We start from the raw sequence: 14,187 nt of genomic DNA, 5'->3' as shown, positions 1-14,187 counted from the left end.
CGGGAAAGACAGTTTTGTAATTTCTTTTTGAATAACCTGCACAAACGATTTGTTTATAGTGATCAAATGTATGTGCTGTACACTAGCTCACGCTCCTCCATCAAATCGACGTTGCCTGTTACAGGTGTACAAGTGTAGCACGCATCGGGTGTCAAAGAATCGCAGAGAAACATGAAATGAAGTGTTTTGCTGAAGAACACGATGCACCATCCAGCCCAGGAACTGAAACCACGATCAGGCAATCGCGAATGCAACACCCTAACAACTAGGTAATGCGCCCGCGGCAATTTGTTGAACAAGGTTTATTTCACGACTGTGGTGTTGTGGTAAGTTTTTTAACGAGCGTTCGACTGTTTCGTTGTGTTTCGTTTTGAGACCAAGAGAATATTTCGCTGCTACTGTTTGTCTCATTTGCACAGGAAAATTTTTGTGTGTAGAAATTCACTTGCAATGTTTGTATTATGTGAAATACTTTATTTGTGCTAACAGGAAACAATGTGTTTTGCACACAAGCCTTTCTATATTATGCGTACAAGGCCTGAACTTTTTTGCTCACCTGGTATTATTTTATCGATCACGAAAGGATGAACGATAAAGTCGATCTCCGCGGGATTTGAACTCAGAACGTAAAGCCGGAAGAAAGGCCGCTAAGCATTTTTTCCGGCGTGCTAACGATTCCTCCAGCTCATCGCCTTTGTTTTATTTGCAATCAAAAGAAGGAAGAACATTTCGTTGTTGCGGTTATGTAATAAGTCAGTCTATTGTAGGCACATGATGAAAGCCATTTCCGACATATTTTCGTGACAGACATAAATTTCTGCGTGTGCGCGTGTGCGTGTGTCACGCGATGGAAGACAGACATGGAAAGAATGAGTGAGAGATATACATAATAAAGTAAAGAAGAATTGATGATGGGAACGTAAAGGAGTGAGAAGGGAAAAGGGAGACGAGTAAAAGCGAAAGGTTGATTGCTTGAAGAGGAGTAATTAAGAAGCAGTAATTAGAGAAAAGGCAGAAAATTAAGAAGAATTGCAAGATAGAACTGGATGGTAACAGATATTAGAAAGCGAAGAAGCAAAAGAGGAGTAGAATGTTTAGAGAGAAAGAAAGAAAGTAAGGAAGAGAGAGAGAGGGGGGAGGGTTGTGGTTATAAAGCAGGAATAGAGAAATAGAGGAAAACAGTAGGATGAGAGAAGTTTATAGAGGCGGAGAAAGAAAAACCGGAACAAAAAGGAATTGGGAACGGAAAAAATGGGTGTGAATAGATGAGGTTAGAGGAAGTGACGTTGTCACCTTTAAAAAATGCGGTTGAACTTGACTGAAGACAATAACCGAAAAGAAAACGGAAGCAAAATGTGAAGTTGGGGAAATTTCGGAAACTTTAGAGCGTCAGTAGAGATCTAAATAGCCACTAGATCCGCTAAAAATAGCAGGTAACAAATCTCTTTTAAATCACACCTCTAGGTTCGAAGGAGATTTGCTGACTCACTGGGAAATGTTTTTCAAGAAGAGCTCTCCCATTAAAAGATGTGATGGTCACTGGTGTAATGTCGATGATTATAGGTTTGCTGGATTAGGATTGATTTGGGTTAAACAACAGCACGTGGTATTTAGTCTCATCGCTTTATATTCTGAGTTTGCTTCTCACCAATGTCAACTTTGCCCTTCATCTGTGTTACCAATTATACAATAAGTGTGTTACCAATTATACAACAGTAACACCTCATTTAGTCTGCTGCTGTAACATTTCTGTAATTCCCCCAGTTTTACAAATTAACGCAACCTTTTACGAGAAATCATTTTATGACTATAGTCGATCCCGCAGTTTTAATTCTTGTTATTGCTGTTATTGTTGTTTAGCTCTTGGTAAGCTCTGATAAAGCAAATTTATGATGAAAAGCGTTCCGGTGTTGACCATCCAGTCTTTTTATATAGCTATGTCTACATTATCCACCCATGTCGTTCCTTTTTTTAAGACGGTAGGTTGAGATTTGAGTGAGGTCTGGTTGCTATTTTCAACAGATCAAGTTACTACTTCGTGAGTGCTTCGTTTTACCTCAAATCAATCCTGATCAAGAAGACCTATGACCAGGAAGATCTGGCTACTATTTCTAGTAAGCTGGCAGATCATAGAAGTTTTCTCATTGGCACGTTCTTGCCCTACAGTACTAGCAGTACTTGTGTTGTCAATGATAGTGCAAACGTGTTCTGTACAGTAAACTGTGTATTCCGGAAGGGAAAACGTAACAGTTGGCGGCGTTATTAGTAGTTATGGGGCGGATAGCACTTCTGCTTTCACAAACCCTCTGAGATGGGTAAGAGTTCCTCTTTGAACATTTACAAGTTGTCAGTTGTAAAAAAAAAAAAAATTATGTACAGTAAAGGAATTCCACAGAATTGACATTCTGGGAAAATAAAGGAGTGGGAATAGTGGTTAATGCGTTAATAAAGGGCCTGGAGAGGAACACAAAATGTTTGAGGAGATGATGGGACAAGGCGGTGTCGTTTGAAGACATGGGTGCACTGGAGGCCTCATGAGTCGAGACAAAGCCGGATAAAGACCTTCAGTGGGAGTGGTCACTAATTTGAACTATGCAAGTGTTCGTGACAAACTATATTAAATGGGCTTTGAAGAAGCATGTGTAATGAATGTCAGAAGGCAATTATTAAACAAAACAGTGTGACTTTATTAAAATGGGAACGAGTGCTGACAAACAGCAAGAGGTGTAGCGGGTATATATGTATATGAGTCAGGTAAAGTATTATGACATACTTTACACAAAATGATTCTGTTGGAAGTCGTTGTGAGCTAATAGGAATGAAGCTAGCTTAAATGAAGATATACAGTTCATTATGAGGCAGAGTTGTGCCTGATGCCATCCAGACTTTGGAGGAGCGAAGTTAGCATAAATGAACTAGGTTGTTCAAGAGGTGACAAGTCGAGAGCCGATATAACTTCAAGTGAGTTGCACAAAATTGGTGGAGAACACACAAAAACTGTTGCATGTTGGAAGAATAACTGCCGCTTCTACATTGTCTTTTCGCTAACTTCTTAAAAACTGCGCTTCTCTTCTTGGGCAGAGCAGGGCCATTTGTATTCCTACGCGTCCAGCCTTGATTGGCTGGAGCATGCCATAGCACAACTGTACTATGCCCCGAAAACAAAAAGATATAGCTTTCCTGACTCACTACAGTACCCCCTGTTCAAACTACAACTTAATATAAACAACAGTATGAAGGAAAAGGAAGACAAAATGCAAAGCGAAATGTTCAAACAATGGAAAAAGAAGAAAAGATGAATACAATAAGAAAAGCAAGCATGTAAAAATGAGACAATGACAGGCACTTAAGGCCAGTTCATATATAAATAGTTTTACAAAGTCTCTTGGGTCAATGGACGCAACGACTACTGCGGGTTGTCGTTCTGTGTGCTGGTAGAGGTGGGGAAGATGTGTGTGGGCAGTGTGTGTGTTGGGTGTATGAGGTTCCGAGGTATGAGCATTTATATAGGCCCTTTTAAGTCTGTCAACAGAGATAGTGCCTCTGGAACCATTGCAGTCAGTTGTGAAATATTTGTTAGAACGAGAAAGAACACGATAAGGTCCTGAGTAAGGTTGAGTGAGAGGACTTCTCACGGCGTCGTTTCTGGCGAAAACGTGAGTCCACCAGGCCATGTCCTTCGGAACCGCAAGTTTCACGGTTTGGTGCCGAGTATTCATCGGTGATAGGTTTTGAAGATAAATACGAAAGTGGTTCACATAAAGAGCAGAATCTTGCGTCGAAAGGTCTACTAGGTATTGCAGCTCCGCTGGGGAGTATCCGAGACCCTCCTTGAACGAAGTCCGAATGCCGAGGAGTACTATGGAGAAGTTCTCGATTCAGCGTTGATTATCAGGATACACAGGAAATGCGGCTTTCAACTGTCGATGGAAACACTCCACCATTCCGTTGGATGCAGGATGGTGACTTGTAGTACGTATCCGGTGAGCACCGATCATCGGTGCTTACCGGATACGTAAAAAGCTCTTAGTAAGTTCTGAGAAGAGGTGGGAACCCAAACTGACTACCACGGTCTGTAGTGATGGTGGTACGACACCGTAACGCGATATCCAGCCTACGGGGTAAGCAGAAATATCAACTAGAGGAATGGCTTCAGGCCAATAAGTGAAACGATCAATGCAAGTAAGGATGTAAGTATATCCTTGACTGCCGGGCCAGGGTCCAACAAGATCAATGTGAATCTAATGGAAGCGCGCGTTTGATGTGCTGAAGGTGCTGAGAGGTACACGAATGTGTTTATGCACCTTCGAACTTTGATAGTAGAGGTAAGAACGAGACCAGTCAGTGATGTTATACCTCATGTCTGGCCATAAGAATCTAGCCGTAATGAGCTTCACTGAGACCGGGGCTTCAGGATGCGATAGATTATGCAGAGCATCGAACACAGCTCATCTATGAGTCTCTGGGACGAAGGGACGAAGCGAATCTGCCGATACGTCACACAGGATCATTTTGTTGGAGGTTGGTACAGGCAAGTATTTGAATTTGCACATCGCCTATTCAGAAGAATTTTGAGTGAGTCCAGAGAAGGCTGCTCTGAGGGCTAAACATTCAGATCAATATCCACAGTGGACGCTAAAAAACTGATCGGCAGACGGGACAATGCATCTGCAGCAGTGTTTTCTGCACCGGAGATGTGTTGAATATCGCTAGTGAACTGCGATATAAAGTCAAAGTGTCGAGTCTCTTTCTGTGAGTACTTTTCCAGCTTGGACCGTAAGTTAGATCTAAGAGGTTTATGGTCAATATATATAGAGAAGCCCCTTCTTTCCAGGATGTGCTGAAAATGCTTCACTGACAGGCATATTACCAACAATCCACGACTGCAGGCGCTGTAACGCGTCTAAATAGGTTTCAGCTACCGAGAGAAAAACGTAAGAGGTTGCAAGTGTTGCTGATGAAATTGCTGTAAAGCAGCACCGATTGCTGTGTCTGATGCATCAATCACAAGCGAAAGTTTTGCATCAGAGACAGAATGTGTAAGGAGAGCCGCTTTAGAAAGTTCGTGTTTCACAGCGTCAAAAGCTCTTGTTCGAGTAGGAGTCAGCGAAATGGTTTCATTCTTCTTATGTCGGTTCTTGAGAAGCTCAGTGAGTGGAGACAAGAGTCCAGCGCAGTAAGGAATGAATCGACGATAGAAGTTAAATAAACCGAGGCTGTGGCGTAACTGACGAAAGGAAGTCGAAGGAGGATGTCCTTAATGGCTCGCACTTTGCTTGGTAAAGGTTGAATACTATCTTTATGATGTGACCAAGAAACACAAGGGTGGATGCGTCAAAAACACATTTAGCTGGGTTAATCCGCACTTTATACTGGGTAAATCGCTGGAAAAGTAACCTTAAATGATGAGCATGTTCTTCCGCTGAAGAACTGGCAACCAGAAGATCGTCGATGCAGGCATAGACGAAATCCCGTCCACTAATGACTTCGTCTATGAACTGCTAAAGAGTGCTGGCAGCATTTCGAAGGCTAAATGGTATAGTCAAGGATTCGAAAGAGCCAAATGGCGTTGTTACTGCCGTCTTCGGAATGTCTTCAGGGTGGACAGAGATCTGGTGATAAGCCCTGATGAGATCGAGCTTGGAAAACACAGTACAGCCATGCAATGAGGGGAAAAAAAACTTTCAGGTGAGAAATCGAATACCTATCAGGAGTAGTGATAGCACTGAGACACCTAAAATCCCCCGTAGGGTGAAAATCGCCAGAGTTCTTGGGTACCGTGTGAAGGGGCGGGGCCCACTGACTTGTAGAAGGGCGGATAATCCAGAACTGCAACGTGTGATTAATCTCTGCTTTCGCTTCCTTTAACTTTTCCGGAGGTAGACGACGAGGACGTGAAAACACCATTCATTGAGATGAAATGTTCCATAGAGTGAGCAAGAGTATTCACTTGGAAATTCAGGTTGGTGAGCTCCGAGAAAGAGTCTAACATCAATTGGTATTAGTTTCCAGTTGCTGTGATAAAGAATACTGGGCTGACCGACGAAGTAGTCGACTTTTGGCCAAAAATAGCTGGCAGAAACGTTAGCACGCCGGGCGAAATGCTTAGCGGTATTTCGTCTGCCGTTACGTTGTGAGTTCAAATTCCGCCGAGGTCGACTTTCCCTTTCATCCTTTCGGGGTCGATAAATTAAGTACCAGTTACGCACTGGGGTCGATGTAATCGACTTAATACCTATGTCTGTCCTTGTTTGTCTCCTCTGTGTTTAACCCCTTGTGGGTAATAAAGAAATAGGTATTGGCGAGTGGTTCACAGCTTGCAGGGTAATCGAAGAAAGAGTAGGTTTATCTTTGACGGATCTCACTGGCCAAATACTGCAGCCAGCACCAGCGCGAACTGGGAGCAGCTGTCGTGTTCCGTGTCCCTCTGCAGCATTTTCCTGACTCGAGTAAGAACACAGTGGAGTACATTTCTGGGCAGCAGCACCAAAACGTCTATGGTACAAACAGTGTGTCGACGAAAAAGCAGGAAAGAATGTCGTCTGGGAGAGGATGAACGACTAAATGACCACCGGCGTGGAGAAGAATTCTGCACACCACGTAAATGTTTGACTTCTCTAGTTAATTCCAGAATGGCCAGTAGGGTTGCCGCTTGCGTCGAATCATGCTCCGATGAGACAGATGCTACCGAAGACGAAGAAACAGCAGCAAGTAGCCAGGCAGGCGTGGTAGCAACACTTTCGCCAGTATAATCCAATACCTTATCAGCAGAGTAAGCCAACTGGTTCACAGTACTGGCCTCCATCATGGGGGCGAGGGGGCCTGCACATTTGATGGTAAACAGAAGACAAACTGCTTAAGCATGGCGCTGTCCGCAAATGCACCCTCTCTCATTGCGGGTCAAGGAATGCAACACGCACGAATTACCAAAATGTGGTAAACACTGCTCTCACAGGAAAGAAATCAAGCATGGCTAGAAAAAAAATTAACCCTAGTATTGTTTTGTGATTTTTTAATAATTATAACACAAATCCAGGAAAACGGCGTAAATTTACGAAACAGGCCCGAATGTAACATCAATGGCTGCGAGCGGGAAAATGAAATCCTAATCGAGGCAAGACATGCGCGTTGGACACCGTTGCGCATGCGTAAGGCGCCACGAGGTTACGCGTGAACAAGAAGCTCGGCAAAACGGCAGCCATATTAAAAATCAAAAGCACCCATGTGGTGTAAACGAAAAATGAGGATATCATGTGAAGAATGTAACTAGCGATATTTCTTTGAAAAATACAATAGATGGCTTTTACATGTTAGCTTTGCGCAATTTCACAGTTTAGGTTTGCTCAGCAGTGTTCTATAATTTCTTTTTGAATATGCGTCTGAATGATATCACAAGTTGTTCAAATTGGTCTTTGCAATATTATTTTTTAAAAATATTTCCCCCAAAAATATTTAACCGTCTAGATCACTAACTTAGTGAGAGTGGTCACTGATTTGAAATATGCTTGATTCGACGGTCATTCGGAATGCTCACAGCAGCCATATTCCTGCCACTCTATGTCACGCTGGTGAGACTCATATTGGAGTATGGGATTCAAGCCTCTTCTCCTTATCTCCTCAAAGACATACATCACCTCGAAAGAGTCCAGAGGCTGGCTACCCGCATGGTTCATGGTCTCAAAAATTTGTCCTACGAAGAAAGGCTGAGGACGCTCGACCTTTATTCTCTTGAAAAACGCCGCCGCCGTGGTGATCTCATTCTCGCCCACAACATCATAAGCGGGAAGTGTAACCTCTCGAAAGAGCTGTTCTTCACTCCTGCTCCGGAGCGTCGGCTGCGGGGTCATTCCGAAAAGCTCTACCTGCGACGATTTCATCTCAATCAAAGGAGAGGAGCTTTCTCCGTCCGGGTTGCGGATCCGTGGAACAAGCTGCCAGACGAGATGGTGAAGATGCCGACGACTGCTTTGTTCAAAGCCTCCCTGGACCTCAAGTGGCCTGAACTCTTTACATGAACACCACCCTGTACTTAACTCCATGTCCCCCTACATGGCCTTGCTATTTGCTTTTGAGCCAAATTAACTAACTAACTAAGTGTTCGTGACAAAGTACATTAAATGTGCATTCAAGGAGTATGTATAACGAATGTCAGAAGGCAGTTATTAAACAAAACATAGTAACTATTTAAAATAAGAACGAGTGCTGACAAGTAGCAAGAGGTGTAGAGGGTATATATGTATATGAGTTAGGTAAAGTATTATAACTTTCTTTTGCACAAAATGATTCTGTTGGAAGTCGATGTAAGCTAATAGGAATGAAGCTAGCTTAAATGAAGATAGACATTTCATTACGAGGCAGAGTTGTGCCTGATGTCATCCAGACTTTGGAGGAGCGAAGTTAGCATAAATGAACTAGGTTGTTCAGGAGGTGACAAGTCCAACCTTGATTGGCTGGAGCATGCCATAACACAACCATACTATGCCGCAACGCGAATATTTAGCTTTCCTCACTCACTACAGACCCATAGAAGCTCTAAGCCCTTAAAAGATTTTGGTGTTCCCATTTATAAATGTGATTCAAAATATAAACAATAATAAACCACAAAATAAGTTTGTAGTTTTCAAAATAAATCAAAATTAAACAGTAAGATGGAAAATAATGTTTATTTTTGTATAATTCCACTTCATTTATATTTGAAAAGTTTTCTCTTACTTTTTTTTTAATTGCAAAGTCTTTTTACTCAGATCCTCACTGACATCATTTAAACCACTTTAAATATTATTTTAGCGAGTGATTTTTTTTCTGTATCGTAAACCATTTGCCATTTCTGCGCTGCCCTACTCCTCTTGATACTCTAAGCACGTGCTTATTTTGCTTATTGGTTAATCCAGAGCTGGGTCGAGCGCACCATTCTGGTCTATACCTATTTCTTTAATGCCCACAAGGGGCTAAACACAGAGAGGACAAACAAGGACAGACAAACGGATTAAGTCGATTATATCGATCCCAGTGCGTAACTGGTACTTAATTTATCGACCCCGAAAGGATGAAAGGCAAAGTCGACCTCGGCGGAATTTGAACTCAGAACGTAACGGCAGCCGAAATACCGCAAAGCATTTCGCCCGGCTTGCTAACGTTTCTGCCAGCTCGCCGCCTTAACTTAATTCTGGTCTATACCTGCTGTGGTTTGCTGTCAAATATAGAAACCCTATTGGGCCTAGCACATTGATTCTTTAGAGGGGCTTATAATACTGCTAAGACGGGTTTAGATGAAGGATGAATCATGAGTGCTTTAGTTGATGCTGTGGTTTATAGCGAGTTGAACGTCGGCACAGTGACTCACTTAATCTGAGGAAGTGACGCTAACGTGGTTTAGCTTGTGATTGTTTAGAGCTAGAGTTAGACCTTATCATCGTCAAGCTCTTCAATTTTTCTCAGAGCAGGTATATTTCCCAGTCTTTGATAACATGCTGCGGTGTATCTCTTCTTCCTGAAGAGCAACTATCAACTTATCACGCTCACCATTCCTCTAGCATCTTGAGTCTTTTCAGTAACCATTAATACGATTCCCACAAAGTCAGATCTATTGGGGACTCGCTCGCCTTTGTCATTCATTAGTGGTTCCTTGCTCTTGAGAAGTTCGATGACAGGAATGTCGTTGCTCTTGACTTCATTATTTTCTTTTTGAACTCTTGTGACATGTGAGCTGTGACCTCAAACAATGTTCATCCCTTTTCTAATCAGATCCTGTTTCATTTCTCCTCAATCGTGTGCAGATAATTTATATCAAACTTGTACTGTTTCTATGAATAAAGACCTCAACAAAATTACGTAGACAAAGAGGACAGCAGTGTCGGATTCGCTCCTTCACCAAAAGTCAGTCACGAAGAATTGGCCATTGAAAAGATAATTACACTAGCGTTGCCCCAGCGAGGCCACTGCCTTAGGGCTGAAACGTATAAAATAATAAAAGAATAACAAACTTGTTTATGTCCGCCAAGAAAAGACACGTCATCAGGAAATAATATTAAAACTCACTCTCCCTGGTCTTATACAACACGCAATTAAACCCCATAATGCCTCACAAATACAAAATAGAAGAGGCTTTAAAGCTTACGTAAAATGAAAAATGAAGTACTTGACTCGCATCTGGAACGATGCTGCTGCTGCTATATATATACATATATATATATATTGGAATTCTTCTCCCTGATAACAAACTACAGTTTCTCTCTATAGCATCTTACTTGGCATCACGCTAATGGGTGAGGGAGGGTGATGAATTTTGAATTTGGCGGCACTAGCACTGAATATGATCTTTCTGATACCGTTAGGTGGAGAGATATTCTCTAGTGCCTTCGAATTAATATTTAATTATTAATATTTCTGCAATCCCACGCTGATGAGCCGAAAATGATCGGGTAAGGTATAGCTATTTATCCTTTATACCGATCTAATTCCGAAACGCGCGTACATGGGTAACCTAATACCGATTGATTTTCGTTATTTTTCCCTTTTGCCTGCGTGGATTGTTTTCAAGCACTTTGGTTTTTCTGGGAGCCCCTTTTAAAGTAGAAGGAATAGCTAAGATTTTTTGACTGCTATTTCTAAACTTCGGTATGTGGTGAAGCAAATCTCTGCTGAACCCTAATTATAAAGTATATATATATATAAACATCCTACAACATATCCAATTGAAGGCTATCTGAATGGTTGTCTATGACTATAACTAACCAGCACATACTCTGGTGCACGGATGTGGTGTTTCATCTATATATGTCTATTATATGTCAAACCTATTCAAAAACCCGTGTCTCCTCTCCTACTCACTCCTATAATGTCTCACCGTCAAAGTTCGTCACTAATATTTTGTCCAATCCTTCCCCCACAGAACGACGTACCTTTGAAATCTTTCCCCTTGCTCAAGTTTTTCTTTCAAATGTCAGCGCACAGATGTTAGAAGCTTACACTGGACAGAAATTATATCGATTTCACAGGTCAAGGTGACTTTGCAAAGGTCATAGTAACTCCCCTTGCAGCTGAATAAGCTATAAAAAAGATTGTTACGGAGCTTAGAATCGAAACCGCGTTATACCTGTAACGAAAAATAAGCCACTATATATCAGACGACTTGCTCTAAATTCTAACCAATCATACTTTAGCTGCGATAATTTGATCGTACGTTTTCTGGTGGAATTTTCTATGATTTTGCCGCCAAAATATGGCTCTAAATGTAGAAGTGCAAGAGATTCAGAGAGAGGTTTCAGTGGTCCGTGAGAAGACAAGTTTCTTGGTTGCTGCTCGATCCTGGCTTACAAGGAATCGTTTGTCTATCATGAACATATAGTACTGGCACCTCTCACAATACGAATAAGTAACCGTTGTGTGGTAAGTTTGCTTCCCAGCCACTTAGTTTCGGGTTCAGTCCCTCTGCGTGATATTTTGGGCTAGCGACTTCTACTATAGCGTCGGGTTAACCAAAGCTTTGTGAGTAGATCTGGTTGACAGAAACTGAAAGAAGCCCGTCATCGTGTGTGTTATATATATATATATATATATATATTGTGACCGCGTGTGTACCGATGGCGATTTTTGGGATCTTTTCAATTCTGAAGCCAGTTTTTTCAAATTTTTCCTACTGAACCAAACAATTTGAAACTTCGTATACTGGTAGAATGTGTCAAAAGTAAACTTAATTGTAAACCAGAATGAAAACGGAATTGTAACTTCTAAGTTTAACGTTGTTTAATAATTAGAATTTTAGCCAATGATATTCCGTCATTCGGCTTTATTTTATTTACTCCGTCTCGACCACCAATTTGGTGACGTATTAAACATCTTAAATGTAAACAAGCCGCATGTCTCCGTGAAATCTACTTCTAATTATTTAACGTACTCATGTTTCCAGGATCCTATAGTCAGCCACCTTCTAATAACAATATTTAAAACTAGTTAATAGCCACATGTATTAAATTGAAAATGTTTCCATTCTGTTAGTACTTGCTTTCGTTTGCTATTAAGAAGTGGCATCTCAGTGACGAGGCTTCTAACAAGATTTCGTTTCTAAGCTAATGCGTTTCATTTCACTTATTGTATTTATTTGTGCAAAAGGCAAGAAATTTAATATTAAAAAAGCAAAGAGCTGGCAGAAACGTTAGCACGCCGGGCGAAATGCGTAGCCGTATTCGTCTGCCGTTACGTTCTGTGTTTGTTTACAGTTTTCCGAACGTTAGTACGTCACAAAAGCGCTTTCTACGTCACACTAATAGAATGCAGTCAAGTTTTACACATGAAAACAAACAATTATTGGTTTAAAATTCGCAGTTTTAATCTACGATAAAGTCATAAAATAGATTTTTCTCAAATAAACTAGTTCCAACCTGTGTCTTGTTTTGCTAGACTCTATCAGCATACGAAGTTTCAGAATATTTAGTTAAGTAGAAAGATCTGTGGTCCTGGCTTCAGAATTGAAAAGATCCGATTTTTTTCCCTCTGTCTTCCCTTCTCTGGATCTTTCCTTCTCCTATGTTTCCGAAGAAGAGCTCCGCTCGAAACGTTAAACCCTCCTTCTTTCCTGAGCGTCCAATAATACTATATTTGTTCCACGTCCTCGCGTTGTTGTGTTTTTTTTGTGCTTTCATGTTTGGATTAATATATATATATATATATATAGTATATATATATATATATACGAGCAAAACGCCTCCCGTCCAATGGACGGTGCTGAGTTGTCAAACATTTAAACCAATTTTTTTCAAAACAACTTGTCCGACCGTCCCATAGGCCTCCCCTTTGAGAAACACTGATTTAACCTAAATTTGAGACACCAGCAAAAGAAATAAAGATAGACTTTCTTCTATTTCAAAGAAAAACGATTTTATTCACATAAAATATGCAACCGAAGAGTTTAAAGTACCAGTAATGACAAGGCTGTTCACTGGGAGAACACAAACACGGTTTAAATAGTAAGCTTGGCAGGAAAGAAACGTGCCTTTAAGCAGTACAAAAACAACAAAAAATGGAAGGTGCAGTTATGTACAGCTTGACGGAAGAAAAGCAAGACAAAAACGGCTTTATCGATTGCATTCTCCCCTGGAATCGATTTTTGCAATTTTTTCAAGACTTATACACGCCCTGATACCGTCGGTATCTACATATCAAATTTGAGCGCAATCAGATGGAGGATGCCCGAGATCTGAGAAGACAGACAGACAGACAGACAGACAGAACGGATTTTATATAAGAGATATGTGTGTGTGTGTGTGTGTGTGTCCTACCATCGTTTGATAACCGGTGTTGGTGTGTTTACGTCTCTGTAACTTAGCGGTTCGGTAAAAGTGACCGATAATATAAGTGCCATGCTTAAATGAAATAAGTACTGGCGACTCGATTCATTTGACTAAAATTCATCAAGGTGGTGCTCCAGCATGGTCGCAGTGTAATGACTGAACAAGTAAAAGATAAAAGATAAAATGCAGCATACATTCAGGTTTCCCTATTTGTAAACAGTGATATGATTTCCAGGAAATGTAACCGTTGTGAATATTGTAAAATCGGATCTTTTCCTTTTGAACGGCACTTTGTAACATAATTCCTAGGTAACTAAAAAGTTTTAAACTTCGTATACTGGTAGAATGTGTTTATAAAACATCATTTTCTCTTGGTTTTATTGAGAAAATTCTATGGTTTGTAAGATATTTCGTCTGAAATTTCGAGCATTTCGGCAATTTTAACCAATCGATTACCTCCATTGAGCTAAAATCATTTGCTGCGTCTAAAACTGAGACATCCTGTCACTAACCCTAAACCTCACCCTAATCCTAATTTTTTTTTTCTTAATTGTTAAATTAATTTAATTGTTACGCGTGTAAAAAAAAACTAAAGCAATGGAAAATAATTTAAACAATTAACATATAAAATAATTCTATAATTTTATACACACGCTTTCCGTACGTATACGGAAAGCTTGTGTTACGGAAAGCTTGTGTTACGGAAAGCTTGTGTTACGGAAAGCTTGTGTTACGGAAAGCGTGTGTATAAAATTATAGAATTATTTTGTTTGTTAATTGTTTTAATTATTTTCCATTGCTTTCGTTTTTTTTTTACACGCGTAACAATTAAATTAATTTAACAATTAAGAAAAAAAATTTAGGGTTAGGGTGGACGTTTAGGGTTTAGTGACAGGAT

Source organism: Octopus sinensis, linkage group LG7 (genome assembly GCF_006345805.1).
Source record: "Octopus sinensis linkage group LG7, ASM634580v1, whole genome shotgun sequence".
NCBI lineage: Eukaryota > Metazoa > Mollusca > Cephalopoda > Octopoda > Octopodidae > Octopus > Octopus sinensis.
This window is presented reverse-complemented; position numbering follows the sequence as displayed.